The 6423-nt window shown below is 45.8% G+C and overlaps 1 protein-coding gene across 1 annotated transcript in view; it reads right to left on the bottom strand.

The window, feature by feature from the left end:
• LOC109893973 (estrogen-related receptor gamma-like) overlaps positions 1-2746 on the bottom strand; it is a 138569-nt gene extending 135823 nt beyond the window's left edge. Inside the window, exon 1 of the mRNA XM_031828080.1 lies at positions 2468-2746. The gene's annotated coding sequence lies outside the window, so the exon portion shown is untranslated. The remainder of the gene's footprint in view (positions 1-2467) is intronic.
• Positions 2747-6423: the final 3677 nt, after the last annotated feature.

Consider the following 6423-nt stretch of genomic DNA (forward strand, 5'->3'; position numbering starts at 1 on the left):
CCATCACTACAGGACAAGTTTTGCATTTTATTTAACAAGGCAAGTCAGTTAAGAACAAATTCTTATTTACAATGATACCTACCCTGGCCAAACCCGGACGACGCTGGGCCAATTGTGCGCCACCCTATGGGACTCCCAATCACAGCTGGATGTGATACAGCCAGGATACAAAACCAGGGACTGTAGTGACGCGTCTATCACTGAGATGCAGTGCCTTAGACCGATGCTCCACTCGGGAGCCCCAAAAGACAGGCTCCGGAATCTGTCTCCTTACAGACTATATGTCCCAAACACTTTCTCAGCTCTCGCCATATCTCAGTCACACCAAAGCAATGAATTCACAAACTCCCAGAAAGAAAATGCTCACATTCACCAAATGCTCTAGTAATAATTACATTTCTGGTCTTATCTGTCTCATTCACAAAGAAAGAATTTTGGATATTTACTAAATGTTTCAGAAGAGAAGTGTATCTAAAGCTATGATTTAACACCCACCCTGTCCACATGACAAAACACACACTGTCCAAACACACATGACAAAACACACACTGTCCAAACACACACTGTCCAAACACACATGACAAAACACACACTGTCCAAACACACATGACAAAACACACACTGTCCAAACACACACTGTCCAAACACACACGGCAAAACACACACTGTCGAAACCCTCATGACAAAACACACACTGTCCAAACACACACTGTCCAAACACACATGACAAAATACACACTGTCTAAACACACATGACAAAACACACACTGTATAAACACACACTGTCGACATGATAAAACACACACTGTATAAACACACATACACAGAAAGTCAGGCATACAGGAAGTGGTTAGGTTGTGTACGTTCACATTAATAAAATATTTTATTCTATCCATGTAGATTACCAATCTAGCCTTTCTTTCTCTCTACTTAAGTAACCTCCAGTCTTTGTGTGTGTGTGTAGTCTACAAGAGGGCTGTCGCTCAAGGCTCCACTTTTGAAGAGTTATCAGCATTCAGAGCAGGGCAGGGGTTAAGAGTGCCGTGGTTTCCTTTAGAAAGTCAACTTGTCCAGCCATCCTCTCTTCTCTTCACTCTATCGATCTATTGCTTTCTTGGTATTCCATTCACTTGTATTCTATTATTTAACTTAATGCCAAGTGGTATGAAACAGAGTGGGGAGTGTCCAAAACCAGGACTTCTATTTGATTTAGATATGATTAAACATGACATTTTAGGCCATTTGGCCTCCTGGAACTCCTTAAATGCATTGTTTAATATTACAACAGAACCCCTTCTATCTATATCAGAGGACGTGCTGGGTGTTGTGTCTATAGACAGGAAGGTATGGACGTCCCTGATGCTGTATTTACATAAAACACTCCACACGCACACACACACACACACACACACGCACGCACGCACGCACGCACACACACACACACGCACGCACGCACGCACGCACACACACACACACACACGCACGCACGCACACACACACGCACGCACGCACACACACGCACGCACGCACGCACACACACACACACGCACGCATGCACGCATGCACGCGCACGCACGCACGCACGCACGCACACACACAGACACACAGACACACAGCCACACAGACACACACACACAGACACACAGACACACACACACACACACACACACACACACACACACTGTGCGGCGCAGTGTGCTGTGTTGTCTCTAATGCCGCGGCAGGCCCACATGCCGTGATGGCTGTCTGAAATTCAAGCTCTCCTGGCATTTAACAGCACTTTCTCCCCCTCCTCTTCCTCCTCTCCCCTTCTTCTCCTGCCGCTTCTGTCCTCTCCTCTCCTCCGTTACCCCTCTCTCTCTATCTCTGGCTGTCCCACTTCCCCTTTCACTCTGCTGGCTTGCTGACCTCACGCACACTGACCCTGCCTAATAAACTAAGACTGAAACATCCCAGACTGACCACACACACACACACACGTTTATAAAGTAAGGCATTATGGCTCTCTGTACCAGGACAGACATGTCAGAGTGTGTGTCCTACTCAGGTAGAGAAGCAGAAATCCTGCTCCTCACACTGAGTGAGAGCTCCTCTCTGCACCGCAGTCGAGCACCCATAGACAGACATACACACACTCACTGTTACACACACACTCACTGTTACACACACACACACACACACACACACACACACACACACACACACACACACACACACACACACACACACACACACACACACACACACACACACACACACACACACACACACACACACACACAAGCACACACTACCTGAAAGTTGTAACAACCTTGACATGCTACCGGCCACCTCCGCAGCATAGTACCACACAAAATAATACACACTCACACACTCTTAGTCTGATGAACACGTACCCACACAGGCAGACACACAATCAAAGGCATTCTCAATGACAAAACATCAATAGTAAAAAGGTCAAATTTACCTACTCTTGTTGTTCAGAGTGTAGAGAGTAACACTCAGGAAGTTCTACAGAATCCATCTGCACACTGCCACCATAATATGAGAAAACCTCCTCTATGAATCAAAGTTATTTTCTGCTATCCTCCTCTCCTCTCCTGTCCTCCTCTCTTTCTTCTCTCTCTCTCTCTCCTCTCTCTCTCCTCTACCTCGCTCCGTTCCTGTCAGAGCACTGCAATCAGGCACAGTGGTCCTCCGTGTGACAAGCCTACAGGCACAGCAGCCAGCCGGTTGGGACCAAAAGCTCTAGCACTCTTCTAATCAAGGACTTAAAGCCACAATTGGAGCTCATGAATAATGAAGCAAGGCTTTGCATATGTAGTCCCTCTGGCCCGTCCGGGCTGCTCATTGGTGGACGGGCGGCCAATGAGAAAGATGCAAGGCTCCGTCTTCGCTCACGGAAAGAGAGAGAGACAGAGAGAGTGGGGGGCCGAGCAGGTGGAGAGGAAGGGCAAACACAAAGAGAGAGAGAGAGAGAGAGGGAGTAAGACAGGGGGCAGATGAATAACGAGAGTGAGCGGTGAAGAGAGAGAGAGAGAGAGAGAGAGAGAGAGAGAGGGGTAAGGAGAGAGGGATTTAAAGAAACAGTGCATTCTAATTCTCTCTCTATATTCTCTCTCTCTGTCTCTCTCTCAGGGCAGTTGTTATCAGTTATTTCTGTTGAGCGGAGAGATAAATTATTTCAGGCCGGGGTAAATACCAAACGTTGTGAATGAAGCCTGCGTACAAATACACCGTTCCATCTGTTTATTGGCATGTCTGTCATTCTCTCAGTCCCTTTCTTTCTCTTCCTTTTCTCTCTCTGTCTGTCTCTATTGCTCTCTAATTCTCTGCCCGTCTGTCTAAGTGAGAAGATTAGTAAAATGAAGTCATCTCTGACCGTAATGTGTTTAAAGAGCCGCTCTAGCTTCTGCGTATGTGAAGAACAGAGCGAGACGAGAGAGGTGTTTTTAAAAATAAAGAGATCAAACGAGAAAGGGTCAAATGATTAGCTAAGTAAACATGAACAATAAAGTTAGAATAAAAAACATCCAAGCTTGGCCTCACACAAGCAATAGGTGAAACACTGACATGTTACATCACTTCATTTGATAATGTAATAGAATATCAGTGTCTTTCACACTATCCAAAAGGAAATTATATTGAAAAAAGCCAAATATTGGACAACCCTATAACCACTCAGCAGTAAAATAGGGATTCATTTTCCCAGTCACAGATTCCAGACTGTCTTTGTTGTGGAATGATTGAGGAATGATTTGGCATGTTTTCCTGGAACTGGTGTGTCCAGGTTGTTTTCCGTGTGTGTATCAGCGGCTCCCCGCCTTCCCAACCTCAGCAGGACCACACAATTCCCACTGCTAAGAAAATTCAGGAGCGCTGCCGTTCCGCTTAGGAATAGTCTCCAACTGTCTCCGTGCTCCACACACACACACACACACACACACACACACACACACACACACACACACACACACACACACACACACACACACACACACACACACACACACACACACACACACACACACACACACACACACACACACACACACACACACACATGAACACACACACACACACACACACACAGGAGGCGGAACCCTATTTCATACGACACATCTTCCTGTCTTTGTATTAGTTCTCTTTCAGTCTTATAGGCTCCCACCCTGAATAGAGTACATGTGGGGAACAGAGAGGATGAGAGGATGAGGGAGCAGAGGGGTGGAAAGGAGGGATGAGGTGTATGTGTGTGTGCTCCTGTGCTCCTGTGTGTGCGTGTGTGTGTGTGTTTGAACAGAGACACACACTGAACAAAAAGTGTGTTAGCTATATCTCCTCCTATATTAACATCTTTCAAATGAAAGATAAATACTCGATTTCCAAGTATCCACCCAATAGATGTGGTATAAAATCAATACATCGCTCCTCTGTTTTCTCTGTGTTAACGGATCCTTAGTAAAGAGCAGCTATAGCTGCCCGAGCTAACTAGGGCCACATAAGAGGGCCATCCAGTCTTCTATTAATTAAAACATGATCACATGAAGAAATCATTATGGGGTGTGAGTTACGAGGGCTAGGAGCCGGCTATGACACCGCACACACACAAACATGCGCACAAACGCAGACACATAGGCAGGAACAGGCACACACACGCATGGACGCATACATATAAGCGCACGCACACACACACACAAATACACACACACATCTGGCCAGGCATACCTCTCTTATAATGTATCCTTCAGTCTATATGCATTGACTAAGATGAGTTGGAATCAACGCAGCCTTCTGTAAACAAATACTTTAGCAGTCACAGCTCTCTCTCTCTCTCTCTCTCTCTCTCTCTCTCCCTCTCTCTCTTTTCTCTCTCTCTCTCTCTCTCTCTCTCTCTCTCTCTCTTTTCTCTCTCTCTCTCTCTATCTCTCTCTCTCTTTTCTCTCTCTCTCTCTCTCTCTTTTCTCTCTCTCTTTTCTCTCTCTCTCTCTCTCTCTCTCTCTCTCTCTTTTCTCTCTCTTCTCTCTCTCTCTCTCTCTCTCTCTCTCTCTCTCTCTCTCTCTCTCTCTCTCTCTCTCTCTCTCTTTTCTCTCTCTCTCTCTCTCTCTCTTTTCTCTCTCTCTCTCTCTCTTTTCTCTCTCTCTCTCTCTCTCTCTCTCTCTCTCTCTCTCTCTCTCTCTCTCTCTCTCTCTCTCTCTCTCTCTCTCAGCTTACCTGCAGCAACATAGAAAAACAGGAAGATGAAAACCTTAAAAATACAATGTGCATACTAACACACAAAACATTAACAACATCTCCCCCATATTGCCCTCAGAACAGCCTCAAATCGTCAGGGCATGGACTCTACAAGACGTCGAAAGCATTCCACACGGAGGTTGGCCGATGTTGACTCCAATGCTACCCACAGTTATGTCAAGTTGACTGGTGGACCATTCTTGATACACATGAGAAAGTGTTGAGAATTAAAAATCCTGACCCAAACCTGCCACCTGCTACCATACCCCGTTCAAAGGTACCTCCATATTTTTTCTTGCTCATTGAACCTCTGAATGACACACATACACAATCCATGTGTCAATTTTCTCAAGTCTTAAAAATCCTTCTTTAACCTGTCTCCTCTCCTTCATTTACACTGATTGAAGTGGATTTAACGAGTGACATCAATAAGGGATCATAGCTTTCAACTGGATTCACCTGGTCAGTCTATGTCAAGGAAAGAGCAGGTGTTCATGATGTTTATGCACTCAGTGTGTGTCAGTGTGTGTCAGTGTGTATCAGTGTGTCAGTGTGTGTCAGTGTGTATCAGTGTGTGTCAGTGTGTATCAGTGTGTGTCAGTGTGTATCAGTGTGTATCAGTGTGTCAGTGTGTCAGTGTGTGTCAGTGTGTATCAGTGTGTCAGTGTGTGTCAGTGTGTCAGTGTGTGTCAGTGTGTATCAGTGTGTCAGTGTGTCAGTGTGTATCAGTGTGTATCAGTGTGTGTCAGTGTGTCAGTGTGTGTCAGTGTGTATCAGTGTGTCAGTGTGTCAGTGTGTATCAGTGTGTATCAGTGTGTGTCAGTGTGTCAGTGTGTATCAGTGTGTATCAGTGTGGTCAGTGTGTGGCAGTGTGTCAGTGTGTCAGTGTGTCAGTGTGTGTCAGTGTGTATCAGTGTGTCAGTGTGTGTCAGTGTGTGTCAGTGTGTGTCAGTGTGTGTCAGTGTGTTATGTCAGTGTGTCAGTGTGTGTCAGTGTGTCAGTTGTGTGTCAGTGTGTATCAGCGTGTCAGTGTGTGTCAGTGTGTGTCAGTGTGGTCAGTGTGTGTCCAGTGGGTATCAGTGTGTATCAGTGTGTGTCAGTGTGTCAGTGTGTGTCAGTGTGTGTCAGTGTGTGTCAGTGTGTATCAGTGTGTGTCAGTGTGTGTCAGTGTGTCCAGTGTATATCAGTGGT

The sequence above is a fragment of the Oncorhynchus kisutch genome, linkage group LG7 (assembly GCF_002021735.2).
Source record: "Oncorhynchus kisutch isolate 150728-3 linkage group LG7, Okis_V2, whole genome shotgun sequence".
NCBI classification, from domain to species: Eukaryota; Metazoa; Chordata; class Actinopteri; order Salmoniformes; family Salmonidae; genus Oncorhynchus; species Oncorhynchus kisutch.